Consider the following 13426-nt stretch of genomic DNA (forward strand, 5'->3'; position numbering starts at 1 on the left):
CCGAGAGCACGCTGCAACGGGGGGCGGTCGTCCGTCCGAATACTCGCCAAGCTCTTCCCGGAGTACGCCATCCCCTCAAAGTATACCTTATCTCTTCATCAGTTGATCTGCCATCGATCGCAGGAGAATCGATCGACTCTGGACATCGTTGCAGGTGCAAGGACGACGTGAATCCACCGAGGAAGGGCTACAAGTTCGCAAGCCAGAAGCTGAAGGACTTGGCGGTTGCATTCGTTCCTGCGAAGCAGTGCCTCTCTGAAGCTGTCAAGAGCCTTCAAGAGAAAGGCCTTCGCCCCATTATCCTGTAGATGTATTCCATCAATACTGATCACATCGCAGTGCACAGCATTTTTCTCCTTCTCCCCGTAATCTTGTAGACGTACTCCATCAATACTGATCGCATCACAGTGTATAACATCGTAGAACTCTGAATGGACAATGAAATCTTTTCAATTCCCTGTGGCTATTGATGTTACAATTTATTAGACGAATAGCAGCCTGCTTGAACATAATACATACTGTTCAAAGGAATTCTATTCTTTGGGAACATTGCTACTGCTACTATCATTACCAACTCAGTTTTATTCAGTCAGGGCAGAACCACAGGCATTCTTCGAGTGAGGAAGACTGTCAATTTTACTTGTATAAAGCAATAAACAAACCTCAATGGCATACAAAAGCCACCGTGACCGGAGTTGAGCGGGTTTGGTGGGAGGACAATTCCAACGCTTCAACACACCTGTTCTTCTAATCCTTAATCCCACAGAGTAGAATCAGTATTCAAAGACGTATTTTTAGCTCAGCATCAATCAACTGGTTGCAGCAAACTAGAGATTCATACTTCCCACCTGAAAGCATTTAGACCACTGCGGGAGTTGTGCATCCAAAATGAGTACTTCTTTTGATACTCTTGTTTGGTCTCTGAAAAAGATGAAAGGCACACATACTTTGACGCTAGGCTTCCTTGCACAGGCACCACCTGCCGATGCTTCCCCTTAAAATACAGAACATAAGTGCAGAACATTAGACATCCGATGTGATATGCATCTGCTGTCATCATGCTATATCATCTAGTCCAGTGAGGACAGAATCCTGATGATTCACTTGAGCTTCACAGCAATCTTATCTTTTTGGAGGAATTTTCAAGCATCAATGTTATTGCTTCCAGTCTAGCAAGGAGGAAATATGTTAGTAAGCGTATAGACTATTCTATAAAATGATTTGCCCTGAGGCCATTTAAAGCTCCTGCATCTAAAGATCTAAATCCATAAAAATTAAAGGTCTCAGGTAGATGTAAGACAACATGAACATATCAAAGGTGACAGCCAAAGCAGAGTCTACAGTTCTAGTTGACCAAAAAACACAATATATGCTTTCCATGAAGAACAGCAATTGCAGTCCACAGACAACCACTTGGGCACTTGGGCTCCTGCCTTGCTGACAAACATGCTGTAGAACATTCAAGCTACCACTTCCATGACCACCACATGTACAGATGCAAAGTTGGGAGGGGAGCCCATACATGCATGTCTTAGACATTGAATGTGTATGCATGCAATTATGTTTTCTTGTAAATGCTTTATGATAAGATGATACTGTGAGGTACATGCAGAAAATATATAAACTGAGAAGTATCAGCATCAAGTAGTTATAACAAAATACAAGGTAATTAAGAAAGCTTGACAAGAAGCTGTTCTCTACAGAAGATTAGAATCACAGCAAAACACTTGTAGTAAATCGTAACAGTTACTAATGTTTAAATAGACTACAGCCCCCAAGTGTCCAAAGTGTTGGCTCTTATTAAATGTATACGCATATGGGTAACAAAGCCTAATGAGACAACCGAAATGAGTGAAGTAGGATATAGTCACAATTTCCCTACTTTAAAAAGATTGAAGGCAACAAACGATTCTGTTCCACTCAACATACTAATATATTTATGATGCGATGAGCATTTAATATTTTCAAGTTTCAAGATAATAAATTTTAAATTTAATTCTATCAATTAAAAAAATGATTTGTATCTTAAAGATAATTATTATGAAAATTAAAAACCATTAAGGTACAATATAAAATAAATTTAATATGTATTATGATTTATATTTAATTTTTAGTAAATCATGACTCACTAATTGGGTAGTTGAGGGATTCAACGTACAAGTATCTATAAAAAGGGAAGGAAGGAAGATTGATGTGATATTCTAGTTTTTGAAACATTCTTAAACTTTTGTATTTAAAGCTATTAGCTCTTAGTATGTCTTGGAATAGAGAGTTCTATACGTCCTATATCTTACTTATTTTCTCATCCTCTTTTTATCTCATCCTATTTGTTAACATCATTTGATATTAGAGCCTTGCTATGCTCTTGGAGTACATCATTCTTATGGCAATTACATTACAGCGAAAGAAAAATGTAACTATAAAGAGATGAAAAAGAATGCAAAAATTGAAACATTAAGAAGACAAGTTGAAGAGATGCTCCTCGAACGTCAAGAAACTCATGGCTCTAGAAGCTCATGGTTATGGAAGTGATGAATTTAAAGACATAAATCCCCTTGCATCCAAAGAAGTTATAGGATACTCATCCATGGAGAGTTTGACTTCAACCTAAAGAGTTTCTTGATTGGCTTAATGTTATTGAGAAATTCTTTGAGTACGAGGAGATACTCGAAGATCAAAAAATAAAATTAATTACTACAAGACTTTGACGTTATGTTTCAATCTAGTGGGACAAGATGCAAAAAATATTCCTTCAAAAAGAGAAGATGAAGATTTTATCATGGGAAAAGATGATATCTGCGAGAATTTTCTTATATTTGATTATGTTCAAACTCTCTTTTCGTAATTTAACAATTTTCAGCAAGGTAGCAAAATCATCATCGACTACATTGAAGAATTCTACAAGTTGATGGCCCAAAATAACACTCAAGAGACATAAGAACGCCTTGTTGCAAGATATGTCGACGACCTACGAGTTATGATTTGAGATGAAGTGGAGATACAACTATGGAGGTTATTTGATGCGTATCAATTTGTGTTAAAAGTTGAAGCAAAACTTGCTAAAAGTGGACCAAAGAGTTATTCTATTGTTCTTTTACATTCCTCATCTAAAGTTGGCTCAGCTCATTCTAATGCTAGTGGAACAAAAGCTAGTGAAATCATGAAAAAAATACATCTAAACTAACTCCTACCAACCATGTAGGGCAATCTAGTCGCACTAGTCATCTTCCTACTTGCTTTAAATGCAAACAAATAGGACACTATGAATTGAGTGCCCAAATAGATAAGTTGATACATGAGTTTATTTTGTCGAAGAAGAAGATGACAATGAATAACTTGAAGATCTTGAAAAACTAACATATGATGAATACCCTGAGGAGGCTTCTAAAGAAATTGCACTCGAAGAAAGTGCATGCTTGGTAATTCATAGAGTGTTTGCTACTCCAAGAGATGATTACAATGAAAAATAGTTGTGAAATAATATTTTCAAGACACGCTGCAAGTCTCAAGACAAAGTTTGTTCTCTTGTTATTAATAGTGGCAATTGCGAGAACATTGTGTCAAGATATAGTAGACAAGCTCAAGCTTAAGGCAGAACCACATCTTAAACTATATCAAATTGCATTATTCAAGAAATGCAATGAGGTGCGAGTTATTAATCAATGCTTAGTTACTTTTTCGATTGACAAAAATTATAAAGATGATATATGATGTGATGTAGTACCAATGGATGTTAGTCATATATTTTTTGGAAGACTACGACAAGATGATAGGTGAACTATGTATGACGGTAGAAAGAACACCTATAGGTCATATAAAGAAGAGTTTGCTCCCAAACCTTTGACCCAAAGGCAAGGAAATACCTTTCTAACTTTAAACAAGTTTAAGAGAAAGTGAAGAAAGTGGAGTTGCATTTATGTTAGTTGTTAAAGAATGCATGCAGCCTATAGAAATTCCTAGTGAAGTAGAAGATAGTTTGGAGGAATTCAAAGACACCTGCTCTGAAGAACTTCTAAGTGCCATGCCTCCTCTTCAAGACATTCAACATTGAATCGATCTAATTCCAAGAGCAATCTTGTCAAACAAATCTCACTATCAGAAGAGTCCAAAAGAACATTAAGAGTTAAATAGACAAGTTATGGATTTACAGTACAAGAGTTATATTTGAGAAAGCTTAAGTCTGTGCATCGTTTCAGCTTTATTAACTCAAAAAAATGATGGAACTTTATGAATGTGCATCGACAATTGAGCAATCAACCAAATTACGATAAAGTATAGATTTCCTATTCCACGTGTCGAGGATATGTTTGATATGCTTGTTGGTGCTCAAAATTTTTCTAAAATTAACCTTTGAAGTGGTTATCACCAAATCCGTATTAAACAATGAGATGAATGAAAAACTACTTTCCAGACTTCAAAAGGTTTATATGAATGACTAGTTATGCCATTTGGACTTTAAAATGCTTTAAATATCTTCATGCGGGTAATGAATCAAATTCTACGTCATTATATTGGGAAGTTTGTTATTATTTACTTTGATAATATTTTTATTTATAGTCGCAACAAACTTGATCATATTGAACATTTGAGAACTATCATATCAATCTTGAAGAGAACAACTATATGCAAATCTTAAGAAGTGCTCTTTCATGTCCTTTAGCCTAGTTTTTTTAGGCTTCATCTTAACCCTCTACAAGTATCCAAGTAATTCTGAGAAGATTAAAACTATTCAGACTTGTCCAACACTAACATCCTTATAAGATGTTCAAAGTTTTTATGGATTGGCATCTTTTTATTATTGATTTATTCAAAATTTTAGTACTATTACAACTCCTCTAATTGGGATCTTGTGTGAGTGAAAAGTGGGCGAACGGAAAAAGAACGACACAAAAACAAAACACAGAGAGAGAGAGAGAAGAGAAAAAGTTAAGGCTTTGAGGTTTTTGTTAGACGATCAAATAGCTAAACTTCATCAGCTTTGGTCCAATTTTTTTGTGGAGAATTCATGCAACAAGCTCTACAATCCTAATGGTGCCAATCTACGATTTGTGCTCTCTGAGGTAATTTTCTAATATACCCACTTGGTGAGACCTAAACCTTTCCTTTGATGAAATCCATCTATGGTAATGATGATATGCTATTGTTGAGCCAAGATCTATGTTCTTGATGTTATGGTGATCCTTTAGTTATTCCTGAGAAGACTTATTATAAACCTATTAACATTATTGGTGATAGTGGAGGTTTAAAATGGACTATAGTCCCATGGTTTTTCTCGTATTGAGTTTTCCACGTAAAAATTCGATGTCTCACTTTGTGATTGATTTATTGTTCTATTATTTATGTTGCTCTGATTAATATTTTTTGTTGGTAATAAGTTGATATTTTGATGAGGAACCTATTTTAACACACAAAGAGAAAGAATTATTCCATTGCAATAATTTTTCCCAACACTAATTTGGCTAATCTTCATCTATTATTATTAAATTATTACTTAGAAAGGATTCCCAAGGAGAGATAGGATTCTCTATTCTTTTTTAACTAGATTTGATTCATGTTTTGAAATATTTAATATTAAAATTATTATAATTTTATAATACATAATAATACTTTAATTACAAAATTTTATGATTAATAAAAAATAATGATTTATTTATGATGTTAAAATGCTTATTTGACTTATAATGGTCTCTTATGCTTAAATGAATTTTAGATTGATTTAATTGTAAAATTTTTATTTTAGATTAAAATAATATTTTGAATTCATTTAATATATGTATGTTTTAAGAATTATAAGTGAAATTTTATTATTATTATTTTTTAATTTGAGACCATGAATTTAAATTATTTAATTCATGGATTTAAGTTACTTTTTAATAATTTAAAATATTTTTAAAAATATTAAAACCTAATTTGATAAAAGAGATTTAATTGAGGTCTGACTTGAGTAAAGTTGATCTGCCAAACTAGGTTGACCCAGCATTTCTAGCCAAGTACAGCCTAGACCATGTGGTCGAGCATAATCAAACCCATGTGGCCAGACATGACTCGGCCTATATTGTCAAGTATAATCCAATCCATATGGTTTGGTACAACCAAACCCATGTGGCATATACAACCAAACTCCCATGATGAAGCATGACACAACCAATGTGGCTAAGTATAGTATAGCTCATGTGGTCAGGCACGACCCAACTCATATGGCTAGTCACGACCTAACTCATATAGCCAGGAATGACTCAATGCATGTGGCTAGGGATGACACAACTCGTGAGCCAAACTTGGCCTAGTTTAGCGACAAAGCTTAGCCTGGCATGTGAGGTTATGCCTGCCTAACTATGCGATTAAGGTTAGGCATGCTTTCAATCCTCTATCTAACCCATTACACCTCTATCCAACATGCAACTTAGGAGAGGCATATGCGACACATATGACTAGTTGAATGATTAAGTAAGTCAATTTAGTATGGACTAGCTCCTAGTCCAATTCCCCTTCCCTTATTGATTTAAGGTCACTAGTTGATTAAACCAAACCGACTTGATCAATCAGGTCAATTCATGGTGATTCGAAACCAATTTGACTCATTCAAGCTTATTTAACTTAAGTGAAACTAATTAAATCCAAATTAGACCATACGATGGTTTCAAGTTTAATAAAGATTAGAGGCCAATTCAATTAGATCCTAACTAAATTTAATCTTGCTTAAGTTAATTGGATTATTCCAATTAGGAATCTAGTTGGTTGAGGACTTTGATGTCTTTATGTCTTTATGATTTAATGAATTTGAAAGTTTAATATGAATATATCAACAAAAACTAATTAATGATTTTTAAATATTATTAAGATTAAATTAATGATATTAATATTATTATTATTATGTAGTATATATGATTGTGTTGAATGGTCCATATTGAAAGTGCATCTAATGAAAGGAGATACGAGCCCATCACAGTGCCAAGCCACCAATGAACATTGTTTAGCAGATCATATATCATGATCTCTTGTGATATTTTATCATAATATTTCTTTGACTATATACATGAATGAATAAATGAATATAAATTAATGATCATGATTGATTATGTATCCTTGCCAACTATAGGTAAAGTAATTCATATTAGGGATTAGCTGATTGTTAGTTATGATGACTAATCTATTCCTCCATCTGTTGTTGGGAATGTCTCCACTTGGGCAAACAAGGGATATTACTTCATCCACTGTTAGAAGAAATTTATCTCGTGGAGTATACCTCTCTATCAACTATTGGGAGAGTACAGTATTATGTGTGATATATGCCTTTGTACCTTATTGTTATATATGTCATTTAGATATATAGATAGTGACTAATGTATGATTTTGTTTATTATAAAAGAATTTTATTTTAAACATGTTTTATAATGAATTGATATATTATCAATGCATATTTAATAGTTAATATTCGAATATATTTCATGTATTTGTAATGATTGTTGATTTATTTTTATTTTATATTTATTTTTAAAGTAACCTATTAATTCATAGTAAAATTGAGATTTGGTGGAAGAGATTTTTTTAACATTTATAGCCCTACCAAGAAGATATAATCTCTTTCGGTTAAAAAATACTTGGTATTGTAAAGATAAAAAATTAAATTCAAAATATATAAAAAAAATATTTTTTTTGTAAATTATATATAATAAAATGATGATTTATATTTTTTTTATAAAGTCAAGGTGGGACAATTACAGTTATTTTGAAGAATCCACAGAATAATGAGCTTAATTTATGTAATGACAAAACTGACAAGAATCACATGTTATCAGATAAACATAAATTCAATTAAACTTCTCACAATCATATGCTTCAAGGAGAGTGCTAACGAAAAGTTTAAACTCTGAACAACAAAATCATTATATATAACATTGAAGAAAAAAATTGTGTATATAAAAGCTTTCGAGAAAGTGATGATCAGAGAATATATAGCCATGCAAGTCAACAGCTTAGGCGAGCATCTGAAACTGAACCAGTCTTAACTCAAGTTTGAGCCAATATATACAAACCAGAGTTGCATTTTCTGCATTAGCTTGACTCGACATAAATTCAACCTTGGTGATAGCAAAGTGGCAAGGTGTACATGTATGTGTTAAACTTAAACCCCTTGGCATACTTATGCCTAGCCCTCAAAGAACTAGTTATAACACCTCATTATACACTCACCTAATTCAAATAGCCTCAATCTAAAAGCTGAACAATCAAGACTCCATATAATGACACTTGCAAGAAGTGATACATCTGATGACAAATTAAAATATTATCGTTCATAACAAGCTAATGCTGAGTTCATTGACATCTAGTCCATCGATCACTCATCTTCAACCAGCAAAAGATAGCTGCTTAAACTAATCAAACTTAGTATAGAAGTAGGACCGAATTGGAGTCCTGTTGCATCAATACCTGGTTGCAATATCAACGAGATACTGAACAGGGGAGTCACACACTTATATTCATTTCATGATTCATTCTGTTTAGAACTGTGGATTCAATCATGCAAAGTTAATGTATACAAACCTCAAGTTTGATGTTAGACCTTACAGGAAGGGTTCCTCCAAGGTTGCAAATTCATCGGAGACTAACTTAGCATACATCACTGCTCTAAAGATGAAGAAGTGTAAAAAACAAAAGAACATATTAATTATTTTTAGAAAATAGGAGAGTGTGGGTAAAAATATTAGAGATGAACTGACTAAAAGATATTGGATTAGGAGACATGATCAGATCTAAACTTCATCAAGAGTCCCAAGAAGAAAATGGGATCAGGGATGACAGTTATCAAATTAAAAGGAAAAAAAATAGAGGATGTTGTAAAGATCTATTTACAAGAATAATCTTGTAGATCAAGAGCCCCCAGTGGATCACATGATGTCATGTCTTACAGCTAAAGAGACTGATCCATCTAGATGAAGATTATGGGTCCTCAAGAACAAGATTTACTAAACTGTGCAATGATGTCAGCTTTTGTTCAGAGGATAGAGAGGTTAGCTTAGCTATTAAAGACACTTTTACAAGCCTTTTCAAGAGTCTCAGAAAGTAGTTTAAATGATCCACATGTCTAAGAAACCTGACACACTAATCAGACCAAAGAAGAGGCAATAAGATGCAAATAAAAGATCAATCTGTAGTAATTAGCACTGACTTTGATAAAATCTCATGATCTCACACCTTAGGAAATATTTTAAGACAAATGAACAAGAATACAGCATACAATGTTAAACGACTGTTTATATCTTGTTGGGAAAAAAAAAACTCCTCATGGTGATTACAATTTGGTGCACAGCACTAAAACCCTACAACGAACAATAGCCAGTAGGCTGAAACACTATTTACCAAGATGCTATTTTCTAAAGCAAAGATGCAATTGAAACAAATGCTTTAGAGAACCATCATTTTCATCCACTATAGTTATACAAATAAGACATCTACTCTTACCCAGAGTATCTAGCACACTTATATTATGCTAGAAGCTCCTCATTGGGAAATGTTGATTCACGGTAAAAAGATCTGAGGTGAATGGTGGTGCTCTTTATTTTGCAACTCACCAAAAAGCTTATCAGGTATCAGCCAAGAGTGTCTGACATTTGCCATCAGTGTAAGAGCTTTTTGTTTGTTGTGCTGATGACTCTTATATTTGTCACTTGTGACATTTCTTTGTAAAAGAAAAAAAAATAAAGTAGCGCTTCTTGCTTTAAAAATGCATTTCGGAAGATGTAGCATGTCATATACATTTAAACAGGTTATGTAGTTATATTCACAGTGTACTGATCAATCCTAGATGATATCTACAGTTGACTATAATTTTGCTCATCCAAAAAGAAGCTCGTGCTCTCAAAAAAGGTCAACGTGAAACTGCATAAAACACACCCATCCCTCAGACATTGAACCCACCCAACCCTCATAGAAGAGGGATATTTTTAATATCTTGATATGGGATAAAAGAGATTGTATCTTAACCATTTTAATGGGGTAACTACTGAGCTTCAACAACATATGAGAAGGAAAAAAGCATATAAATCCAGTGAAGTTGGCTGACCTTGAGAGCATAAAGAAGTTCTTCAAGGAACCGCCTCCTTCCAGTGATCCAATTCACTCCACCTAGAAACAGAAGAACAAACTAAAAGAAATCATCGTTCTTGCAAGCCTTCGGTTTTTCACAGTGACATCCGACAAAAGAAACAAAGGAACGAGGAAGGGAAAAAGAAGTGATGGCAGCTAAAGAGATGTCCACGGATCAAGATATTATGACTACATGACTTATACAGTCAAAAGAGAACAGATCTTACACCACTAGAGAAAAAGCCACGAGACGTCCGACATGAAACAATGTACTGAGACTTTAATACCGCCCCAAATATGGAAACCTCAGACTAGGTAAGATCTGGGAAGGCAAGTGAGATCTCTCCTTCCTCCGTATTGGTTCCTGCAACCTCCACACCCAGTACATCTAAAGGTGGAGTACAGGGAAAGGCAAAGACTCAGCACAAGAATTGTGAAGGTCACCAAGAGCGAAAAGTCCAACATAAGAACAAAAAGACAGCTATAGCAAAAGGGTTGCCGTCAACAGATGAACAATCCTTCTTTTTTCCCCTACAGTCTAAAACAAGCCAGAAAGCAAGATCTTGTGAACAACGACTACAATGGGAGATAGGAAACAGAAAGGAGAAACTTGAATCTGTCGGCAAAATTCGATTTTTCCCCTAGGAACTACGAGGGGCGACGCTGCCGTTTCTTGCATCAGCGGCCTCCATCGAGACGGCTAGAGCAAATCCTTACCTACACAAAGAGGAGAGAAAATGTTTCCAGAAAGTCGCAGAGAGAGAAGAGAAAGGACCAGTCAAACAGTGGTTTCGTTAGTCCCGCACAGTGCGCAGGAAATGCATGTACCCGCCGTGCTCGCCTCCTCTATCCGACCCAAATCTGGTCCGATTCTCGACGAGGGAACAGACGGACGGTCGCCTCCCGCACCTCAAAAGTCGCGCTCTTGCTTTCAAAGCTCAACTGATACAGCTTGTTCTGCTCCCCAAACTTTCCCCCAACCCTCACAAGAAACCACAGAAAGCAATAATTTCTCCAGACGCGGTGCAAGAAAGATACAGTTCGACTGAGAAACGTATGTACAAGCAATTACTTCGCAACCGGCCTTGGAAATCATCCGCTGCGTTGTACGCTCACGCAACATCTGACACGCACAAACAGAAAGAGAAGGAAGAAACGAGAGACGAACAGCTGCAGCAAACCTAATAATAATAATGAATAAATGTAAAACAAAACGCTCGAGATAAAGATCTCATCTTTTGTATCTTTTTCCCTTTCATCGCTAAGAGGCGACGGAGGGTGGAGCTCATGATGATAATAAAGGTTGACAGGAAGAGAAGTGAGCACGCAACGGAAACAGCATCGTATCATACCATTGTCCTCCGCCCTGTGCTCACTCTCTTCTGTCAACCATCCGTTTTCTCATTCTCCTTAAGTCTCATTTCTTGACCTAAAATCTCGATCTTTCTTTCCCTTTTGTTTCCCCTCCACACAAGGAATTCCACCCCAAAGCCTCCCTTGTCAGATCTGAATCCTGTCAATAGTCACATCGCAAAAGAAATAGAAAGAGAGAGGATCGTCACGACAGCAGCAGAAGCCGCAGGAAGCCGCAGGCAAGAAGAACTCGCTCATCTTGTCGTTATAAAGGGTGGGGAAGAAGGGAAGGCGGTGACGGGACTCGAGCTCTCTCCATCTAATTAGATGATTAGAGGGACGTAACTAAGATATTAGCGGAGAGGATTACGAGGCGAATGAGGTCAGTAAGCCGTTGTCGAGAGGGCATTGGTGGAAACCTCTCGTGGTGTCGGGTACTACTTGCGATTTGACCCATTGTACTCGTGGCGGCTGCAGGAGGATGATGACGTGGGGCCCTTTGGGAATCCATCGATGAGAGACGCTGATGGGGACGAGGTACTGGTACCCGCCTCCAATCCCTCCGATTTAAAGGAATTCTTCTCGGTGCCCGCCGTCGATTACTCGCTCCCGGCCTCGGGATGTGGTTGGGGCAGCACACCGTCGTGGGACCCATCTCCAATCAAAATATAGGTATGAAAAAGGGGTAATCTCCACTATGCTGCCGACGATTTCGTTCGTTGTTTAGCAGACAAGTCATTTTGTTTCATATATAAGGTGAATTTTAGATAAAATTCTTTACACAGATATGTCTAAAGTTAAAAACTTTAATTAAAATTATATATATATATATATATATATATATATATATATATAGAGAGAGAGAGAGAGAGAAGAGAGAGAAAAGGTTTGGGAGCAAAGATATGAAAAAGAATAAAAGACTTTTCAATGTAACATTTGGAAATTATAACTAACACAGTGTTTTCATTACTCGAATATTTAAATTAAAAAACTTTCTAATTTCGGATGGTGGAATGTTCGGTCCCCATCGCCTACAATTTGTGGATAGAGGAAAAAGACCGCCCATCACCCGAGAGAAGGGTCAAAGCTAGCGGATGCAGGCAACTTAACTCTACTAACACCGTTGGGTGGAAATTGTGTCACACGTGGACCATGATAAAATGCTACAGAGATTATTAATTTTTATCCAATTTTAGGTGGTGATCATTTTGGGAGGAATCCTCAAAATCAATCAATTATAGTAAGGTGATGATATAACTATTTTTTTTAATGAGTAAAAATTTGACACGCAAAGCACAGTGAGTTCGGTGATGCTAATACATCAATCAGAGCTGTCATGTCAGCATGACATTTAAAGAGAGTATTTATGCTGGAGGCACTTAATTATTTACCAATTACATTAACAAGACAAACATTTACTTTGAAAGAAAGAAATCCTTTCTCGACCGAGTTATGACTCTAAATTCCCTCAAGTTGGATCGCTGATCATGATGGACTATAAACGTTTTTGCAAAGCCAATGATTTCATCGACACCTGGATGCTCTTCCTGTGTTCGTCAACTGCATATATATCTCGATGACAGTATTGAGATATATATGCAGTTGTACACAGAAGAACGGAGCAGAGAGAAACAAGTGGTGATTGTCGGTGAAGCAGCCAATCATGCATGAATACGTACTTGGATGAACACATGAGGAGGAGACGAGGACAGGTCAGCGGCTCATATGTACTATGTCTGCTGCAATTATGACAGCCACGTGGACTATGTAGATTGAATTGACTAGGCGAGACAACCAATGGTCCACACTCAGTCCAGTAGGTGCCACATCAATTTCATAACGATTATGATAAATTACGTGTATATATATAGTGATTCATCTAAAAAAATCCATATTTTAGGTATTTTCTAAAGGATACATTTTCCTTTTGTTTTTTCTCAGATAATATTTCTAATTTAAAATAACTAAAATATCTCTCAAAAGTTTT

At 35.8% G+C, this 13426-nt stretch overlaps 1 long non-coding RNA gene across 14 annotated transcripts; it reads right to left on the reverse strand.

Moving 5' to 3' along the window:
- Positions 1–434: 434 nt before the first annotated feature.
- On the reverse strand, positions 435–11774 carry LOC135630914 (uncharacterized). Of its 14 annotated transcripts, none has more exons than XR_010494185.1 (4): positions 10314–11771; positions 10064–10125; positions 3997–4057; positions 435–1169 (listed from the first exon to the last, which is right to left on the reverse strand). It is a non-coding gene; the product is annotated as an uncharacterized LOC135630914 (long non-coding RNA). The 14 variants fall into 14 exon arrangements; XR_010494178.1 differs by having other exon boundaries at positions 3997–4074; XR_010494186.1 differs by having other exon boundaries at positions 10064–10144.
- Between the last annotated feature and the right edge of the window lie 1652 nt (positions 11775–13426).

Source organism: Musa acuminata, chromosome BXJ3-2 (genome assembly GCF_036884655.1).
Source record: "Musa acuminata AAA Group cultivar baxijiao chromosome BXJ3-2, Cavendish_Baxijiao_AAA, whole genome shotgun sequence".
Lineage (NCBI taxonomy): Eukaryota > Viridiplantae > Streptophyta > Magnoliopsida > Zingiberales > Musaceae > Musa > Musa acuminata.